This window comes from Muscardinus avellanarius (assembly GCF_963383645.1).
Source record: "Muscardinus avellanarius genome assembly, chromosome: 17".
Classification (NCBI taxonomy): Eukaryota; Metazoa; Chordata; class Mammalia; order Rodentia; family Gliridae; genus Muscardinus; species Muscardinus avellanarius.
The window spans coordinates 55,990,829-56,012,791 of NC_137803.1; the positions used below are offsets into that span (position 1 = coordinate 55,990,829).

The 21,963-nt window shown below is 37.0% G+C and overlaps 1 pseudogene across 1 annotated transcript in view; it reads left to right on the forward strand.

The window, feature by feature from the left end:
* Nucleotides 1-21,963, forward strand: part of LOC308276135 (zinc finger protein 639-like) — a 61,113-nt pseudogene that overhangs the window by 35,010 nt on the left and 4,140 nt on the right. The gene's annotated exons all lie outside the window — the stretch shown is intronic.

A 21,963-nucleotide genomic window follows, 5' to 3' on the forward strand; every position in this document is an offset into this window, starting at 1 on the left:
CATTCTTTCTACTGAGGATTGAACCTGGGGACATTCGTCCTCTGAGCCACACCCCTGGGTCTCACTAAATTGAGGGTATCACTACATTGCTGAGGCTGGCCTCAAACCAATGATCTTCATGTTGTGAGAATGTAATTAGATTGTTTCTGTCAAGGAGCAGCTTAACTTAAGCTCCATTCTGTAAGATCACCACTGTGTAATTTTGTATGCACTCTTTTTTTTTTTCTTTGTAAAGTTAGCATCTCCTGGAAATTAAGTGGCAGTACCTCTCCTGGCATCCCCTTTAGCTTATGGCCTAAAGATTGTGCAGCTAAAGTTCCCACCAGTAGAATTACAGCACAGGTGCCCCATTCTGAGGAAAAAAACCCAGCAGTTTTATACATGTTGTTTTTATTCACCTAACTTTACTGGTAGAAGATTAATATTTTCATGAAGTAAAATTGCCTTACCAAGCCAGTTTTGAACATGTGTCTTTTTTTACAGTGCCATGGAAATTTATTTCTAACAATTTGGTAGCCTGTATCATGAATATAATCATTGCTGGAGGTCGTGGGGACCCTTCAATCTCTGAGAGATACATCCTACTGTCAAGTTACCAAAAGCCCTGGGTGGAGGAAGTACTGCCATTCCCTGGCCAACATCAGACCCCAAATGGGGAGTGAATTGACAATGACAAGGCCAGGTAATTTTGTGCTCAGAGAAAGGAAAAATATCACAGGAGGTAACCAAGTGTGTTTTTTTTTTTTTTGGTAGTTGTGATATCTCAGGGTACAGGATGGTGATTTCTGAAGACTCTTAATGAGATTGGACCTCAAGTCTTAAGAAGCTAGCTAGGAACGAGAAGGACAGAAAAATAGTGCAGAAACTTCCCCACACAGCTGTGGTCAGAGACTTCTAGCCTATTAGGTTATAACTTCTATGTTTCCCACATAATGCAATCATGCAAACTCACACTAAGTTGTGATATAAGACCCAAAGTAATCACCCCAAATCACTGTGTACAAGGAGGGGTCAGATTTCTGGACAGTATAAAGTCTCACCATGCATATGGCAGACTGGACTGTCTTTTCTCTCCTTACTCCCCTTCTAGAATAGCCAGCTCTGTGACCTTCCTGTGGAACCTACCCAGGAAAGCCTTTCATGCTTACCCTGCCTGTGTCCCCTGAATGAAACCTTTCTTTGGGGGAAACAAAAACCTAGGAAAACTCATGGCCAGATAACATATGTGATGCCTCAATTTGGATATATATAGGGTAAGATGGCAGCTCCCCTGAAATCAGTCAGCCATGCCCCCGGCCCTTCTGCCCACCTCTAGTCCTCTGGGGCATTTTAAGCTCTCTGCTACTTTTTTATTACATGAGCAGAACATCCTGAGCCTGGCTCTTTTGTCCCCATGTTCCTTTTAAACTTTCTTAGTGGTGCCCATGGGCAGCTCTCTTCCCTGAGCCACTCCTCTTCCATGGCAGGAAAACAGACACAGATAAATTCAACTTTGCAGGTACACGATTCTCAGTCTGGCACTTTCCTGGCTGGGTGCCATTTTGATCTTCCAGGCTAATACAATTTTGGCATCCAGGCAAGCTATCTTAATGGAAGGAAAACTTCTTTCTCCACCCTCCTTGACACCATTTTGACGCACCCTTCACATGAACAGCATCATTTTTAAATTGCTCCAGGGCCAGGCATGGTGGCACATGCTTACAATCCCAGTACTTGGAAATGGAGAAAGTATGATAGCACAGCCAGCCTCAGCTACTTAGTGAGGCCATGTTTCAAAATAAAGAATAAAACATAGAGCTGAGGGAGGAGTACAGAGGTAGAATGGCCCTGGGTGAAAATCCCAGTTCCGAAAAAAATCACTTCGGGCCATGTGGTCTTTAAATATCTAATGTAATTATTTTTCTTCTTAGAAAGACAAGACAATAAGGCTCATGATTTGTGGAATGTCTTTAACAGAAAAATGTGACTTAAGATACTTTTTTTTATCTAATGTTTTAATTTCAGGGGTAACCTATAACTGTTAAATTTTTTTTTCTCTTTTCTCATCCTTATCTCTGGATATCACCCTATTCCCAGCTGCCTATTGTTAACCCTATTTTGGCAATCTTGTCTAAGTTGGCCTTTTATTTTTTGTTTTTATTTATTTATTTACTTATTTTAATATTATAGCAATTTATCCAAAATTAACAATGATAATCTCACATAACAGATTAATTTGTCTGATATCAAACTTTTGATCACTTAGAGATAACATTTCAATATTTCTTTCTTGTTTTATTTCTTACCAGAGTATATTTTTTCTTTTTTTAAGGTGAAACTATCATACACTTATTTATTTTTTCATAAAAATCTATCCTAACATGAAATATGAACTCTAAATACCCAAAACAATCTTTTTTTAACTTATTTTTTTTAATTGGTACACTGTATTCATACATCATAGTGGGATACATACTTTTGTAGACATACATGCACACCTTGCCCAGTCAGCACCCACCCAATCCCCACCCCATTCTCTCCCTATCCCTCCCTCCCATGCTTGGCTTAGTGGTTGACATCTAGAATTATGGCAATTTATCCAAAATTAAAAATGATAATCTCACATAACAGTTTCATTTGTCTGATACCAAGCTTTTGATGACTTAGAGATAACATTTTAATATTTCTTTTTGCTTTCTTTCTTACCAGAGAATCTATTTTTTCTGTTTTTTAGGTGAAACTATCATATATTTATATATTTATTTTTCAGAAAAAAAAATCTATCCTAATATGGAATATGGACTCTAGGTACCCACAACGATCTTGAAAAAGAACAAAGCTAGAAGATGTATATTTTCTGATTTCAAACCATATAAAGCTACAATAATTGAAACAGTGTAGTACTATTCTAAAGGCAGATATATAAACCATTGGAGTTAAATAAAAGCCTAGAGCTAAATTCTTCCCTATATTGTCAAGTTATTTTTGACAAGGTTTCCACGAACATTTGGTGGTGGGAATAATAATCTTTTAACTAAATATTGTTGAAAAATAATAATTACATGGAAAAGAATAAATTGGACCCTTACCTAATCCCATATACAAATATTAACTCAAAATAGATAAAAGACCTAAATATAAGTCTTAAGACTATAAACTTTTAGGAGAAAATCTGGGTCATTAAACCTCACAACATTGAAATTGGCAGTGATTTCTTGGTTATGATTTCAATGGCACAGGCAACAGAAGAGTATACAAACTCCCTAAAAAATAAAAAACATATTGTATATCCAAAGACAATGTAAACAGAGTTAAAAGTTACTAATAGAATGGGATAAAATATTTCCAAATGCTATATCTGAAGGTATATTAATATTCCAAGTAGAAATCCTAAAAATTAACAACAATAAAGGCAAACAATACCCTTTAGAGATAGGTAAAAGACTAACATAAATAATGAATCTCCACAGATAACCAATCTTAGTTGTCTGTTGGATGGAAAATCTTGTTTCTCTAGTTCTGATGTGTGTTACCTATTTCTTCTTTGTAGTTAATCTCTTTGAGTATTTTCTCTAGTGCTGGTTTTGAAGACATAAATTCCTTCAGTTTCTGTTTGTCATGGAAGCTTCTTATTTCTCCATCTAATTTGATAGAAAATTTTGCTGGGTAGGAAATTTTTGGCTGGAAGTTGTTTTCTTTCAGAATCGGGAATATGTTACTCCAAGCCCTTCTGGCTCTCATAACTTGGTTTGGGAAGTCTGGAGTGATTCTAATTGGTTTGCCTCTGAATGTCACTTGGCCCTTTGTTTTTGTTGCCTTTAAGATTCTCTGCTTGGCTTCCACATTGGTCATTTTGACAATTATGTGGCGTGGGGATCCTCTTCTCCGATCCTGTCTAAAGGGAGTTCTATAAGTTTCCTGGACCTGTGTATCAACCTCTTGCTCTATGTTTGGAAAATTTTCTGCTATTACTTCCTTGAAGAGATTGTTGATCCCTTTGGTTTCACTTTCTTTTCCCTCCTCTATTCCAGTTATTCTTAGGTTAGCTCTCTTAAAATGGGCCCAAATTTCTTCAGTATCAGATTCCTGCTGTCGGATATTTTTTCTAGATTAGAAACCATGCGTTCATTTTTGGATTGCTCATCTTCTAAGAGCGAGATTCTGTTCTCCATGTGGTTTAATCGGTTGTTTGTGCTTTGAATTGAGGCCTTTACTTCATTAATTGCATCCTTTATCTCTTTTTGGCTCTCTCTGAGTTCATTTCGAAGCACCTCTATTATTTCTACAGTTATTTTCCTGATTTGATCTTCTAGAAATCTCTGATTTTCTGTTTTATCGGGTTCTGATGTTGTGGGGTTGTGGGCATTCATTGCTCCAGTGTTATTCCTCTTTCCCATGATTTCGGAAGTTTGTTCCTTCTCGGGGTTATTCCCTTGGGTCACTATGACTTCACTTAAGGTGTTCTGGATCTCGAGTCAGTAGTATCTCAGACCCCACTACTTCTTTGCTGGGTTGTATCACAGAGTCTCTGACCCAGAGAGTCGACAGAGGCTGCTTTAGACTGTGGGGGGTGCCAGGTTGCACGTTCTCCTATGGTGTGATATCTCTGCGACCGCCCCTCCCCACTGGGTCAAGTCTCAGGGAGTACAGTATTGGGATTTCTCCTCTGTGGCCCGCAATTTGACTCACTGCTCTTGAGTACGCAGATGTAGCTGTACTGGCCTCGCTGAATTCGCTGCTGCTGCCGCCGGTGGCAATATGGCACCACTGCTACGCCCTCGGCTGTGGGGCTGAAGTTTTTCTTCTTGGTTTTGAATTCCACTCTGAGTTCTTGCAGCGTGTGCTGAGCTCGGCCACTGGGAGCTTTAGATGCCCTCTGTGCCGAGAAATCCCACCTGGCTGTTCCGCAGTGGCTCACCTCTGCTTGCTGTAGCCGTCCTGTGAATTCGCCGGTGCTGCCGGCAGTATGGCGCTGCTGCCGTGTCTGCCGCGTTCTTGGGCGTGAGGCCGGTGTATCTCCTCTGTGGCTCTGTTCTCAGTCCGCTTTCTCTCTGGAGCCTGGTGATTTTTTTTGTTTCTCTGGCTATGAAAGGCGCTGATTTTGTGGTAATGGAGATTTGTTGTTACCCCGCTTTTCTCGGTCGCCATCTTCCCGGAAGTCTCCCAAAACAATCTTGAAAAACAACACAGGTAGAAGATGTACATTTTCTGATTTCAAACCTTATAAAGCTACAATAATTGAAACAGTGTAGTACTGTTCTAAAGGCAGATATATAAACCAGTGGAGTAAAATAAAAAGCCTATAAATAAATTCTTCCATGTATGGTCCAGCTATTTTTGACAAGGTTTCCAAGAACATTTGGTGAAGAAAATGATAATCTTTTCACTAGATATAGTTGAAAAATAATAATTACATGGAAAAGAATAAATTTTGTCCCTTACCTAATACCATATACAAATATTAACTCAAAATAGATAAAAGACCTAAAAATAAATCTTAAGACTATAACCTTTTAGAAGAAAACCTGGGTCATAAAACTTCACAACATTGAAATTGGCAGTGCTTTCTTGGATATGATTCCAAAGGCACAGGCAACAAAAGAATAAACAAGCTTCATAAAAAATAAAAAAATATTGTATATCCAAAGACAATGTAAACAGAATTAAAAGTTACTGATAGAATGGGATAAAATATTTCCAAATGCTATATCTGAAGGTATATTAATATTCCAAATAGAAATCCTAAAAATTAAAAATAAAAGCAAATAATACAATTAAGAAATAGGTAAAAGACTAAAATAGATAATGAATCTTCAAAGATTTTTATATGACCAATAAACACATGAATATAACTCCTCATTATCATAATATAACTAATCATTAAGGAAATACAAGTAAAAACTATAGTGAAATTTTACTCCACATTTGTTAGGATGGCTACTTAACATGAATTAACCTTGCTCCAGCCCTTTACCTTGAGTTTTTTTTTTTAGCTCTCTTTACTTGTAAAGTTTGTTTCTTGTAAGCAGCAGATGGATGTATTCTAGTTTTTAATCCATTTTGCCACTCTATGTCTTTTTATTGGGGAATTGAGGCCATTTACATTCAGTGTGATTATTGAGAGATAACTTTTAATTCCTAACAGGTTAAGATTTTATTTCTGTTTGAAATACTGTTTTTTCTTCTTTGTTTAGTTGTCTGTTAGATGGTAAATCTTGTTTCTATGGTTCTGGGGTATATTACCTATTTCTTCTTTGTAGTTAATCTCTTTGAGTATTTTCTCTAGTTGTGGTTTTGAAGACATAAATTCCTTCAGTTTCTGTTTGTCATGGAAGCTTCTTATTTCCCCATCTAATTTGATAGATAGTTTTGCTGGGTAGGACATATTTGGCTGGACATTGTTTGCTTTCAGAGTTTGGTATATGTTACTCCAAGCCCTTCTGGCTCTCATGACTTGGTTTGGGAAGTCTGGAGTGATTCTACTTGGTTTGCCTCTAATTGTCACTTGGCCTTTTGTTTTTGTTGCCTTTAAGATTATCTGGTTGGCTTCTACATTGGTCATTTTGACAATTATGTGGCATGGGGAAACTTTTCTCTGATCCTGTTTCTAAAGGGAGTTCTATAAGTTTCCTGGACCTGTGCATCGACTTCTTGCTCTATATTTGGAAAATTTCCTGCTATTATTTCTTTGAAGAGATTATTGATCCCTTTGGTTTCACCTTCTTTTCCCTCCTCTATTCTGATTATTCTTAGGTTAGCTCTCTTAAAATGGGCCCATATTTCTTCAGTGTCAGATTCCTGCTGTCTGATTTTTTTCTAAGTTATAAATTATGTGTTCATTTTTGGAGTGATCATCTTCTAGGAGCGAGATTCTCCATGTCATCTAATCGAATGTTTATAGTTTGAATTGATGCCTTTACTTTAATGATTGGATCAGTTATTGCTTTTAGACTCTCTCTCAATTCTTTTTGAAGGTCCTGTATTATTTCTACAGTTTTATCCCTGATTTGATCTCCTGGAGATCTCTGAATTTCTGTGTTATTAGGTTCTGACATTGTGGGGTTGTGGGCATTCATTGCTCTATTGTTGTTCCTCTTTCCCATGATTTCAGAAGTTTATGCCTTCTCTGGGTTCTTCCCCGGGTCACCATGACTTCACTTAGGATGTTCTGGATCTCGAGTTTGTTGTAATCTCAGCCACAACTACTCCTTTATTGGGTTGTATCGCAAAGTCTCAGCCCCAGAGAGTTAATCAAGGCTGTGTGAGACTGTGGGGGTGCCGGGCTGGGTGTTTTCCCATTGGAAGCTGTGACTAGGGTGTGGTATCTCTGCCACTGCTACTCCTTCACTGGGCTGGACTGCAAAATCTCAGACCCATGGAGATTGTCAAAGTGCGCCAGTTCCTGGAGTGCAGTGCTGGGATTTCTCCTTTAGAGGGGTCACAATTTCACCTACAGTTATTGTGCATGCTGACCTGGAGCTGTCGTGGGCATCGTGAACTCCCCACCACTGCTGGCAATATGGCACCACTGCTACGCCCTCGGCCATGAGGCTGGCATATTTCTTTTCTGGTTCTGAGTCTGTTCTGAGTCCCTGTAAGGCATGATGAGCTTGGCCACTGGGAGCTTTAGACATTCTTTGCGCTGAAAGAACTGCTGAATTACAACCGAAAGATCCGCAGCTGCTCACTTCAGCTCCTTGTTTACCTTTCCTCTCTGGAGCCTGGTGCTGTGAGGCAAGATGGTGCCGGTGCGGCTCTGCTGCTGCAACGTGGGCTGGTTTATTTTCTGGTCTCTGGTTGTTCTTCTAGTCTTCTTTTTCTCTGTCCCTTGTGTTTACATTTTTTATTTCTCTGCTGATAGTGTTTTCTGGCTATGAAAAGCTCTGATTTTGTGGCGATAGAGATCGAGTGTTAGCAGGACTCGTAAATGCTGCTTTTCTCGGTCACCATCTTCCCAGAAGTCCTAACTGTTAAAATTAAATTGGGCAAATGTAAAATACAATAAATGACTTAAAAGTCCTTTTGCTTCTTAAAACCTGAGATAACATAGATAAGATGGCTTTATTTGGGATTATTTTCAGGATACCAAAATTGGATTTATAGTCAATGTACAATTTTACATACAAGATATGTAATATATGACAGAATCTTGATCACTTTGATGGGAAAACTATCAAAAATCATAAGATATGTTGTTTTTGTTAGGGAAAAGGTAGTTTTACTGAAGTTAAACAGATTTAAGAGGAAAACTAAAGCATGGTAACCAGTCAAAGAACTGCAGCTCTTGCTTCTAGAAAAACAAGCCAGGCAGAATTCTGTTTAGGAGTGTGTGGGGCCATGATGTATGCCTCTCTCTATAGGATTCCTGTTAAGGGTCTGCTCATGTTGCTAAATACACCATGATTTATTTGTACCTGGATATTGGATCACAATACCTTCAGCTTCTCCATTAGGATGCATTTTAAAGAATTAGGAGGGTTTGATCTTGAAATTTTAAAAAAAGAACAGGCTTATTTTCTTTTTCCATACCTTTTGGCCCCAATAGCTAATAGATAATCAAGAAGCATGGCCCCTAAATTTCAACATGATATTACAGCTCGATCTCTTCTGCTGTAGGGAAGAAAATGGGGGGAAGTCACTTAGCTCTTCTTTGCTTTAAGGAATCAGCCAGACCTTTGCTGAGGATGCAAAGTTGACCCTCCCCTCCCCTCATGACCACACAGGGAAAGGCTGTCCCAAAATACGATGCTGTGAACAAAATAAAATGGCTGAAGAAAGGTTTTAAGTTTTATTTATTTTATGTTTGTGTATGATACTGGAAATGGAACCCATGGGCATTCCTGCCTCTGAGCTACACCCTCACCCCTATTTTTTATTATTTATTTTGAAACAAGGTCTTATTAAGTTGCAGAAGGCCTCGCTAAGTAGCTGAGTATGACTGCTAACCATGATCCTCCTGTCTCAGCCTCCGAAGTACTGGGATTGCAAGCGCCACCACGCCCTAGATTGAAGAAAGACTTAATACTTTGATTAGAAACCAATAACAGCTGGGCGCAGTGGCACATGATTGTAATCCCCGCGCTTGGGAGGCGGAGACAGGAGGATCGAGCAGGTTCGAAGCCAGCCGTGCTGGCTGAAGAGACCCTGTTTCCAAATACAAAAATATAAAAAATAAGTCTGGGAGTGTAGCCCAGATGTAGAAGGGCTTCCAGGAACCCCAGTACCACCAAGAAAGAAAGAAAGAAAAAGAAAGAAAGAAAGAAAGAAAGAAAGAAAGAAAGAAAGAAAGAAAGACAGACAAAAAAAGAATGGCACTAGGGCAGGCAAAGATTTTTGCATAAAAATGATCCAAAACCAAGAAAGAAAGAAAGAAAGAAAGAAAGAAAGAAAGAAAGAAAGAAAGAAAGAGAGAAAGAGAGACAAAAAAAGAATGGCACTAGGGCAGGTAAAGATTTTTGCATAAAAATGATCCAAAACCTGGACAGTGTATAACCGTGGTAGCAAAGGCCTGTGATCTTTAAAGCAAGGCACACAGATTCCTTCCTGTGGCCCAGGGCACAGCCACAGACTCAGCCTCTATGTTGCTTCTAGGTTTCCCACAGAAGCTTAAGGTCATAGTGCTACCTCCACCATGCTAAAAAGTTTTCTTACTGGTTTTTAAGGCTACAGCATAAAACCCATCAGTTTTTTTGTAATATCTGAGCTGTCCCCCATTCTATTTTTCTTCCCCATTCACTTCTTAACATCAGCAAAAGACAATATGTTTGGTTTATCAAATGTGTCTTCATATATGTAAGGAACTTAAGATTTAAGATTACTTTCCTTTGGATATTAACTAAACATTTTTGCTCTAAAGAAGTAGTTTGTCTAAGTTCAAAGATTCCTATAAGGACTATATTAATGTAAGAAAATCCAATAAATCCAATAAACTATGAAGAGAGCTTAAGGAAGTTACAAATGAGTCTGTCAGTCTCTCTCCCTCTCTCTCTCCCACCTCTTTTTTTGGCATTGGAAATTGAACCCCAGGGCATTCCAGCTCTGAGCTAAACCCTCAGCCTTATCTTTTATTCTTCATTTTGAAACAAAATCTCACTAAAGATTAGAATTGTGTGCCACCATGCCCAGCTGCTTCTCCCTGCAACTCTGGAAAGTCATCTGATCTCCTGAAACGGGGATCACAGAGGCCCCAGAGCAGTGAGCCACCAGAACGTGTTTTGCAAAAAGGAGAGTCATCAGAGAGAAAAAGTCCCCTAGGCTTTTAGGGAGGCCAAATAGTCAGCAAGGCCATGATCTGACAGATGGCACAACTTGTTGAGAAAAAGCTTCACAAAGTCCCCAAGAATAACTCTGAGGAATCTTAACTGATTTTAACAGCAAAATAATTCTGTAAAAATTTATTTGCATAAAATAGGGCTGCAAGTGTGCTGTTCTGGGATATAAAGAGATATGTCACTGATGCTCAAAACCTCTCTCCAACAGAAATAGATATAAGATACAATGAAACTAAACCTATGCCTCTTGAGTTTTTTTTTTTTTTTTTTTTAGATCTAGGACCACTGGACATATAGAGGAAAAGCAAGATGCTTGAATACAGAGAGTTCTGACAAATATGTGAGAACAAGAGTCAGAGACAGATAGATAGGCATAGATATCCCTTACATTAAGCAAATTATTAGTACTAATGGACAGGGTGATAGTAGTCAGTATGCTAAATTGTATGCTGTGTTTGTTTTTGTTTTATAAATAGAGTATACTAATTATTTTTATTACAATGAACAGAGATTTACCATTCTACCTTAAACGAGATGCCATCAAGGTTATAGCTAAACAACTAGAGGCCACCAGTAGGCTGACCTGGGGAAATCACTTAACTCTAGATATGAATTATCTAGCTAAGGATGCTGCGGTTCACACCTTTGAGAGCAAAAGTTACCACATGCTAACAGAATTTGAAAATGAGTTGTAGTGTATAAAAAGAGGGGAGAATTGTGAGAATATAATTAAAGCTCCATCTTGTAAAGACCACCATTTTATAGCCTTAATTATGCTTATAATTTGTTGTAAAGATATCATTTCCTGGAAACTGTAAGTCCCAACCCCTCCCACTTCAATCAGAGGCCTAAAGATTATGCAGCTAAAGATCAAATCAATAGTAGTACAGCACAAGTCCCCACACTGATAATAAAATGCCCAGCAGTTTTCCACTATGTTTTTCTACCCAAGTTAACTCTTTCAGTGGCAGGATCACTTTTTGCAAAAAGTAAAATTGCCTTGCTGAACCACTTTTGAACATGTTTCTTTTCTTATGATGCCATGAAAATTTATTTTTAACACTATCTCAGTCTTCTAAATACTGGGATAACAAGTATGTGCCACCACTCCCACCTCACTTAACTTCATAGATCAATGATTTGAACTGCTGTCTTCCAACAGCCATACATAGTCATTCCTCTTTCTATTCTTGATTGCTTTACTTTTTATTCTCCCCTCTCTCTTTTTATGTAGACAAATTGACCTTATTTTCCTGAGACTATATAGCTTGTCAGAATATTTAGTATATTCAATTCCAGTTCATCTTAAAATATTATAAACTATAAATGGAATCTTGTACTTGTGCTCTTTAGAAGCCCCCCAGGGAATTTTAGGAACATTGATCTTATTAAAATTAAAGGTACCCAGTGACTGTGATTTGAAAATTTCCCTTTCCAAAGGTTTAAGAGAATGATGAAGGGTCTGCCCATGTAACACAGTCTAGGAAAATAGCCAGTGACAAAGCAGGTATACTCTGCTTTATACTCTACCCAGCTTCCTCCAGCCTCTCAAGATGCCACTGGCAGTACATCAGTCACCTGTATCTCAGTGCCTTGCCCCTGGAAGGGCAGGTAGGTGTCCAGCTTATGACTACAGTTCTGCTATTGATGGACACACCACCCTTGACAAATCTCTATTCACTCTTTTAGGAAAAAGAAAGTGTCTCAGAATTTTGAAATCAAGTGGAGAAATACAAAGAGGCAGTTGTAAGCTATAATTGTTATACCCTGTAAGGAATTATTATTAGACCACCATTATTGATGATCAGTACAGTTTCTTGTGACTAGTCTGAGAAATTACGAGTCACACTCTTCAAAAGAACTCTTTCAGAATACTTTCATAAAAATGAGAGGTTACTTTTCTGTGACTAATTCAGAAGTATGAGTTTCTGCTACCACAACCTAGTATATTTCTAGCAAATAACAGCAAATAATAATGTTTCAAAATAAAGTATTTAGGTTATAAAATATATGATAGGTGGGCATGGTAACACACACCTAAAATCTCGGTACTTGGGAGGCGGAGACATGAGATTTGCAGGAATGAAGCCAGCCTCAGCAACATAGCAAGACCCTGTTTCAAATTTAAAAAAAAAAATAAGGCAAAGGGTGTCACTCAGAGGTAGAATGTCTCTGATTCAATCCCCAGAACACACACACACACACACACACACACACACACACACACATATCGACTATACCATCCAAACTTCAGAATCTGCCTGCCACATGGAGAGAGAATACTGATCTTCCACTCTCAGACTGGGGCATACATTCCCTAGTCTTTGGGCCTTTGGATTCAGTGTGAGCCACAACTCCAGTGTTCCTGCATCTATACCTTGCAAATGGCAGACCACTGGGCTCCTCCTCCTTCATGACTGTGTAAGTCAAGACTACATAATAAACCTCTTATAATTTCTGAGTATAACCAATAAGGTGTGCATACACACATATGTATATAAAATGACACGGAGGAAAAACATTATAATACAGAGGCATGGATTAAAGCAGACTGATTATTCAGGAGACAGAAAATGGCAGTTCTCCCACTACTTTCTAGAACTTAATTTTTATCAAGATTACAATATTTACTACAATGAAAACTTTACTTCCAGGTTTTCTCTGAATGTTGAAAATGATAAGAAAGGGAAATAATATTAATATTGCTATTTAAATAGGATTAATGGATTAATGATTGAATCAATAAGACCTGGATGTCAGATTTATCTTTAGATTCTATGCTTCTTTTATAAGGACAGGATAAATTAAGAATATTAAAAAATCAAGTTTTTTTCTTTTATTCTTACTCTATTCTGCTCATTTCCTAAACTGCCATCTTTGGTTATGAAGGTTTTCATTGAATTTGAGCTTCTATCAAAGTCAATTCTCTCTGTGTTACATATACTACTATTAATAGTGAAGGGAGAGATCATTGTGTCATTTCATATTATATATAATTAGAAACTTCTTACTAGCCAACATTAATGTATTAGTAATTGTATTTTTAAATAGTAGAAGAAAAAGCACTTGGGAATGTAAGCACAAAATTGATAGGCCCTTCATAAATAGTTTGAAGGTTTTTAAAAGCTTTGTGTGATACATGGCAGACCAAATAATTTAAAGAAACATGCCTAAAATGTTACTAACTGAAACAAGCAGCATTATCTTTATAGAATTCTACATTCCTTACTAGTACCTTTTGTGAACTGAAAACAAAACAGGTATTAACACTAATATAATAAGCACTACTTACTCTACATATGATTATTATTTTAATTTCTTTGAATAATCCTCTGGTTAGTGTTCTGTCATTCAGATCTTAGCTCTGTTATTCTTGTTTCTATTTTTCTTCTTTGTATCTGTGTGTCTACCAGGATTACTGTTAGATATTAGGTACTAGATAAATACTTGCTTAATAAATAAGTAAAAAGATCATTTTTAAAACAAGATCTAGCTACTGTGTTGAATATAGGTTTACCATAATCCTCATAGCAACCCTGCAAGGTGGGTGCAGTTTTCCTATTTATTCGATAATAAAATTCATTTCAGAGATATTGTTGCTTTCTCTAAAGCCATGAAGGTAGAAGGTCTCTTAACAATAGCTTCTGTTTTTTGTTTACTAATTTTTTTCTCACATGTAGAAAAATCTCTTACCCAAACTTTCTACACAGTTCTCTCTTGTTGAGTCTCTCTCCACTTTTGGTATAATTTTATGAACACTGATGTTTTTACCTCCCATAAAATAGTAACAGAGCCTAGATAGAGATGGGTAATTAATGGTCAAAGAGTAGCTATAGGCAAGGGTAATGTGTATGTAATAAAGAGAGGAGAAATTGCTATCTTCTGCTTAGTAACATAATTTTTCACAAAATATATTTTTAAAGCTGTTTTACTCATGCCCAAAGTAGGATACCCCTTCTACTGCCACTGTATTCAGAGAGCAAGACCAGAGAGCAAAGAAAGGCCCACCAAAAAGAAGAAGGCCATTGAAGGCATGATCTTAATACCATCATTAATTTGATGACTTAAAACAAATCTAACCAAATTTTAGGAATGTTATTTTGACTGGTAATGAAATTCTGTTGTGGTATATATTTAAATCATCTGTTGTGGTATATATTTAAATCAAAGGTCAAGTTCCTTGTCAACTGTGAGGCATCATGGAGACCAATAGTTCTCTATAATAGTGATGATATCCATTCTAATTCAGTTGAACTTGCATATAAAGCAGCCAGAGACTCAAAAGAAGGTCAGTGACTGAAAAAGTACCAAGAAAATTAAGAGTTATGAAAATAAAGACAAAGATCTACACCCAAAAATGTCTAACTCTGTGAAATTAATCAATAAATTGTTAGAAAAGAAAAGAAAAACTGTGGTGGCACACACCTGTGATACCAGAACTTGGGAGTCTGAGGAGGTTTTCAGATTCAAGGACAGCCTCGGCAACTTAGTGAGGCCCTTAATCAACTTATTGACACCCTGTTTCATAATAAAAATAGAATAGGGCTAGAGGTATAGCTGGGAGATAGAATGCCTCTGGATTTAATCACTAGTATCAAAATAAAATGATAAAAAGGAAAGGAAAGGAACAGAAAAGAAACAAATACATAGAAGCTAGTATTGGAATCACATTAACAGGAAATGTTTATTGAATATCCATTTGATGCTCATCATTGTAGTAGACTTGGCAGACAGAACTCAGATAAAGACTTTTATCTTTATGGAACTTACAATCTAATGGTGGTTTGTTATAAATATATCTCTTGACAGCAACCTGTTAATCCTATGTAGGTTATTCCATAAAAAAGATTGTTATCCTCAATTTTCTTTTTCACTTTTTTCCTTCTTCCTTCTTTCCTTTATTTCTTTTTTTCCCAGTGGTACTAGGGATTGAATTTGGGGAAATTTTACCTCTGAGCTACACCCCCAGATATATTTTGTGTTTTATTTCAAAACAGGGTCTCACTAAGTTGCAGAGGGTCTCAGAGGCTAGCTGTAAACCTGTGATCTTCTTATCTCAGCCTCCCAAGTACTGGGATTACAGGCACACCACTATGCCTGCCTCTTCTGTGTTTTTGAAATGAAATTTCCTTTGTTAAAGAGTAAAGGCCATCTTAACATTATAATTTAATATAATATATATGATATAATATCATGCTATGTAACAATTCCATCTCCAATCTACAAGCTGCCATCAGCTTGCTGCTACACAGCTCCAAGTTGTAATTCTTGGGGAAAAAAAAATCAAATTTTACCCTCTTCCATTCCCAGCTGTAACATGAATCACATAACATTTTCCCCTGAATCAGTGGCTGTGGGATAGCAATGTGCCAGAAAAAGAGGCCATGAATGAATGGATTGTCTTCTCTGAACGTTATCAACTTAATTTCTATTTAAAATCCTTATAATTCTATCATCCTATAATAGAACTTTACTTAGTGATTTATTCTTTTAACTTTTATTAGTTCATTATAGTCTCACACCATAATGTAGCTCTTAGTGATGGTGACATACAAGCACACAGCAGTTGGTAAGCTTTCCTCTAGCTCCCTCTTCATTCCACCTTTCCCATACAATTAATATTGGTAGCCACAAATATGTACCTAATACTGATGGAAGTAATTCCCTCTACTTCACTCCTTCTCCTAGACCACCTTCTTCCCTCCACTGGAATTTTTCTTCCTTTACCTGAAGTCCTTCTGGTATCCTGATTATTCCCTAGATTTGGCATATTAAAGAAAACCTATGACCCTTTCCTTTCTGTGATTGGCTAATCTCATTTAATGTTCTCCAGATTCATCCATTTTCCTGGAGATGACATTTTTTGTTCTTGATTGCTGAGTAGAACTCCATTTTGTGTATATCCTATAATTTTGTAGTGTGTTCATCTGTTGTTGGTTCCATAATTTGGCTACTGTGTATTGTACTGTTGTAAACATGGTTATGAATGTATTACTATAGCTATTTGGTTTCAAACCCTTTGGAAAGATATCCAGGAATGGAATCACTGGATCATATGGTGGATCCATTCCCAGCTTTCTGAGGAATCTCCTCACTAATCTCCATAGCAGCTACACTAATTTGCAGTCCTACCAACAGTGTAGAACTCCTATTTCCCCAGATCTTTGCCAACATTTATTGTTTGACTTCTTGATGATTGCCATTCGTTTGGGGTTAGATGGAATCTCAGTGTAGTTTTGATTTGCATCTTCCTAATTGCTAATGTCATTGAACATTTTTTCATGTACTTTTTGGCCGTTTTCATCTCTTGTGAAGTGTCTATTTAATTCTGTTGCCTGTTTCTTGATTGGGTTATTTGTTTTTTTTTAGTTTTGATTCTTTTATATACTTTGTATATTCTAAATATCAGTTTTCTATCAAATAGGCTCTCTCTTTAGACTGTTGGTGGTTTACTTTGATGAGCAGAAGCTTTTTAAATTTAATTCCATCCATTTATTAATTCTTGTTTTAATTTCCTGAGCTTTGGGGTCTTACTGAGGAAGATTCTACCTGTGATACTAGAGGGTGTTAGATCTATACCCTCCTCTAGTAACTTCAAAGTCTATGGTTTAATTTTCAAGCTTTTGACCCATCTCAAGTTGACTCTTGTGCAAAGTTAAACGTAAGGATTTGCCAGGCGTGGTGGCGCACGCTTGTAATCCCCGCACTTGGGAGGCGGAGACAGGAGGATCGCGCAGGTTCAAAGCCAGCCGTGCTGACTTAAGAGACCCTGTTTCCAAATAAAAATATAAAATAGGTCTGGGAGTGTAGCCGGGAGGTAAAAGGGCTTCCAGGAACCCCAGTACCACACACACACACACACACACACACACACACACACACACACACACAAAGTAGGGATCTAGTTTCATTTTTCTACAAATGGATAATTACTTTTTTCCCAACACCATTTGCTGAAAAGGCTGTCTTTTCTTCAGCATATGTGTTTGGCCCCTTTGTTGAAAATCAGTGGTGCTAAGTGTGTGGATTTGTTTCTGTATTTCCTATTCTGTTCTATTGGTCTAGGCGTCTATTTTTGTGTCAATACCATACTGTTTTTACTACTGTAACTCTGTAGTATAATTTGAAGTCAGGAATTGTGATGCCTCTTGCGTGGTTTTTACTTGGTGCATGAACAAAATTTAATAGAGTCCTTTCCTTGGTTTGCTCTTATCTTTTATTCCCTTTAAAGCACTCTAATAACATATTTTATTTGCTATCTTCTTTTCTTATCAAAAGCTTTTGGACTTTTGATCCTTTGCATAGTGACATTTTCCTTTTTGAAGTGGTTAATGGAAGTATTTCGGCCACTAACACGTCTTAATAGGCTGAAGAACAAAACAATGAATCAGGTGGATGAGGCAGTGCATCCAAAAATATTCAGGAATAAGTGAGATCAGACAGGAAGAAAAAAAGAAAAATGTAAGAAGCAGTCTCTTGAAAACGCATAATGTTACACTGTAATTTAACAGCTTCTTTTGTTCTTTAACTATTAAATACAACTGAACCTTAAATTTATTAACTTTGCTTCTCAACAGGAAGTTAAAGTTGAAAGGATGGTCTTGAGTGATGTCAGAAACACAAAGCAGCTTTAAAATAAGCATAATGGAATAGACATTCTGTCCTAAATTTAGCATGCAATATCAGTTATTTCTATTCTTTATTTTTCCATTATTTCTTCTCCTTTCTTTCTTTCATTCATTCTTTCTTCCTTTCTTTCTTTTTTTAGTGGGGACACTGGGCATTCTACTGCCGAGCTAAATCCCCAGCTCTGTTTTATTTTTTATTTTAAATTGGGGCGTCCTAAGCTATTGAGGGTCTCAGTAGGTTGCTGAGGCTACCCTTGAATCTACCGTCCTCCTGTTTCAGCATCCCAAGTCCTAGGATTATAGGCATGCACCACCACATCTGGCTTATTTCTTTTTTCTAAGATCACGTGTTGCTAACTCACTGAATTGTAAAATATTAAGAGATATAAGGAAAGAAAGAGATTTTAATCACTAGTCTAATCTGTAGCCAAAAGTATCTATTTAATCCTCTCTTCCAAATTCAAGGAACTTTTGACTTCATACAGCATTCACTACTTGGTACCTTTCAAACTTATGAATAATTTTTCATATATAAATACACTGAAAAAGATATGTGGATTAAACAATGACCTTTTGTGAATATGAGAATTTCTAAATAAAATAAAGGACACAATGCAATTATGACTAAGATATGCAATGACTAGAGTCATACAGGCACTGATCTTCAAGTAAGTTTCCATTTGCAAAGAGTATTCTCTTAAGACAAGGAAAGTTGTTTCATCAAGTCAAGGCTCCACAAAATACTTCAGCTGTTTTCTCACCTATACCAAATATCATCGTGCATGATATTTTCATTTATTTTTCCTGTTAACCATATTATTTTTAATGCCTTTTTGGTTTCTAGGCAACCATACTAATGCTTATCTTTCAAAAAGCTCTCTTCCCACACACACACCTTTCCAATAATAGTATTCTTAAAAGAAAAGTTTGTGGTCTTCCTAGAAATATTTAAAGTTAAAACTAAGCACTAATTAAAAAACATGAGAAGAAGCAGTTATAATTTTGATGATGTTTAATACAATGGTTCAGAGTTTAATAAAAAAAAAAACACATAGCCTGCAGTCCACGGTGAGCTCAAAACTGGTACAAAGAGAAAGAAGGAATGAAACAAATGTGTTTCCAAGGACCATACACAAAGAAATTCCATAGGTCGGTCAGTATCAAACTCTACCAGATGTTACACTCTTCCTGGTCATTACAGACCTGGTAGGGGAGGAGGGGGACTTCCCTGAGAACAGATGCTACTAGAAAATTATTTGAGATGGAGAATGGCAGGGGTATTATGCCTCGCGAGAAAAAGCCAATAAGGTCAAATGATCTGTTTTCAAATTGATTTAGGTTATGATAAAATAAATTTTTACATATTTCTCTTCCAAAGATAGGATGGTTATCATTGGGTAGAAAGTAGAATAGGAATAATTTTATTGAAATTTACTAATAATTCGGATTAGCTATCGGGGGATTAGATTGCCTCGAGAAGTGGTAAAGGTGGTGACCGTCAGGGTTTAAAGCTGATGGTCATATTTGTGTATTTCACTGGGTACCCACATTACTTGCTGGATATCAAATCCAAAAGAATGGCAAATCTTATGGTGTCATACGCTTAATAAATATGGGGTGTCTTCTCACTTCTATTTCACATCAGTTGTATGAATAATACCTGTACCTACCTGTAGCCATCTCCCTTATGTGTTGTTGCAATGGCCTCTGAGTGATATCCCTGGGTTCACATTTGACCTCTCAGACCTATTCACTACACAGTAGCCAAGTTAATCTTTAAAATATGTATCTAACCATGTGACTCCTTTGCTCCAATGCCTCTGATAACATGCATGTCACCTAAAATAGAACCCAGAGTTCTTAGTACGTCTTCAAGTCACATGCTGTCGATAGCTGAGTAGCTCTCTGGAATCACTTCCTATCATTTTCTCTCCCAACCTCTCGGTGTCTTTGCCGTCCTCAGACTTCACCAGTCACAGTCTTGTCACCAGGACTTGTCCTCATTATCTCTACCACCTGAGATGTCTTCTCTCCACGATCTGCCTGGCTTCTGCTGTCCTTTCAATTACAGCTCATCATAAAGACCGCCTCGATCCCCGTCATAACACTCTGCCCATCCTCCATCATCTTCTGTTTCCTTCTTATTCCACAGCACCATCAAACTTGATGTTGCCTTGCTTAGCCTCTAAGACTCGCAACTCTCAATTCCATGATCTCTTCTTGATGTCTTTGTCCTCAGACCTATATAGAAGATGATCAAAAAAATATTTTTGGACATATGTAATGGGAATTATTTTAGATTAAATGATCATTCAGAACACAAGAATTTGTTAAGGTTCTTCAAATTCAACAATTTCATTATCACCACTAAGACACATTATATTGATGGTTGGCTATCATTTGAAAATTAATTCAGGTATTATTTTATATCTTATTATTTCTAGATGTGCTTACTCTTTGAAAAACTCCAAACGTCTCTTAAAGTTCATATATTTTATAGAAAATGTTTGTAGTATACTAGTTTGTTATTTTGCAAAATGTTAGATTTTATTTTCATTTTCCCTGCCCTGACCAGTTGAACCATCTGGCTCTCTTCATGTGGGACTTTTTGAGCATAATTTAATAAAGATATAATAACATTAGCAAGAAACTTTGTAAGTAATATTGGCACTCAAGACTGTCGTTGTAGTTTTAAAGTAACCAAAATACAAATGTTATTATTAGCCTTCTAAGTTCTTATTAAGGGAATTTTATAAGAAAAGGTGTTTATTATTTTAAATTAACAAATTTCAGAAATACATGAATCCAAAACATGTTGTATTGAATGGATCTCTAAAAACTAGTGGGGAAATAATTTTCATTTAGATCAGCAAGTTGCTTTTCAGATGACTAAATGTATCATACTGTTTACTTTGTGTTTTTAGAATCCAGCATGATCTAAAGATCTCTGAATGGCAAAGAATAATCAAGTATTGCTGAGTGGTCACACTGATTTAGTTACCACTTTTATTTATTCATTATAAATGAACACTCATTAGGAACACCACAAAATCTGATGATAGAGTAATTTTTATTTATTTTTGTTTATTTATTTATTTTGCAGATCTGGGGGTGGAACCCGGGGCATTCAACCTCCTAGATATACCCCCTGCCCAATTTTTTATTCTTTAATTTTTAAACAGGGTCTCACTAAGTTGTGGAGGGCCTCCCTAAATAGCTGAGGCTGTCCATGAACCACGATCCTCCAGTCTCAGCCTCCCAAATGCCGGGATTTCAAGTGTGCACCACCACACCCAGCAGATAGAGTGATATTTAAAATGTGCATACATAGTCTCACTGGGAGACAGACACATGAATCCTATTTATTATATTTTATGCCATGATAGCAGTAGGTACAAATTATATGGGGGTCAATAAGGTCATTTCTCTTTGTTGACAAATAATTAATGGGAACCTTTAGACTGTTAGAAACATAAAGCTATGCTTGTTTATAAGCAGGTAGCAAAAATAATATTATATGGAAAAATGGTAGCTACAGCAAATAATAATTCTCAGTAGGAGTCTGAAAATTATGTGCCATTTCCCTCTGACAATGGAAATAGCTGCTGGTAGCATAATTTGACTAGTAACCAATGATTTCACGCTGAGGCATTGGAAACTTGGCTATTTATTCTGGGTTTTACCTGTGTTAGTAAAATACCAAGAGTGAAATAATCTTAAATGAGGCAAAATGAAACCGTAGAATGAGAAGCATCGGTCATGTTAGCAATCTTGAGTACAAGTTCCAGCTTCTCAGGGTAGAGCTCAGTGGTAGAACGTCAGCACTTGTGTTGCATGTACGAGGTCATGGATTTGACCAGGAGTACCAACAAAACATCCAGCTCTGCCACTGACCTACTGATGACTAATAGCATGTTTGCCATTAAATAATGCTCCTTGGCATGTTTTGCCTTTTTTAATGGTACTGAGGATTGAACTCAGGGGCATTGTACCTATGAACTACACCCTCAACCCTATTTTATTTATTTATTTTTATTTTCAGACAGGGTCCCACTAAATTGCTGGAATGGGCCTTGAACCTGGGA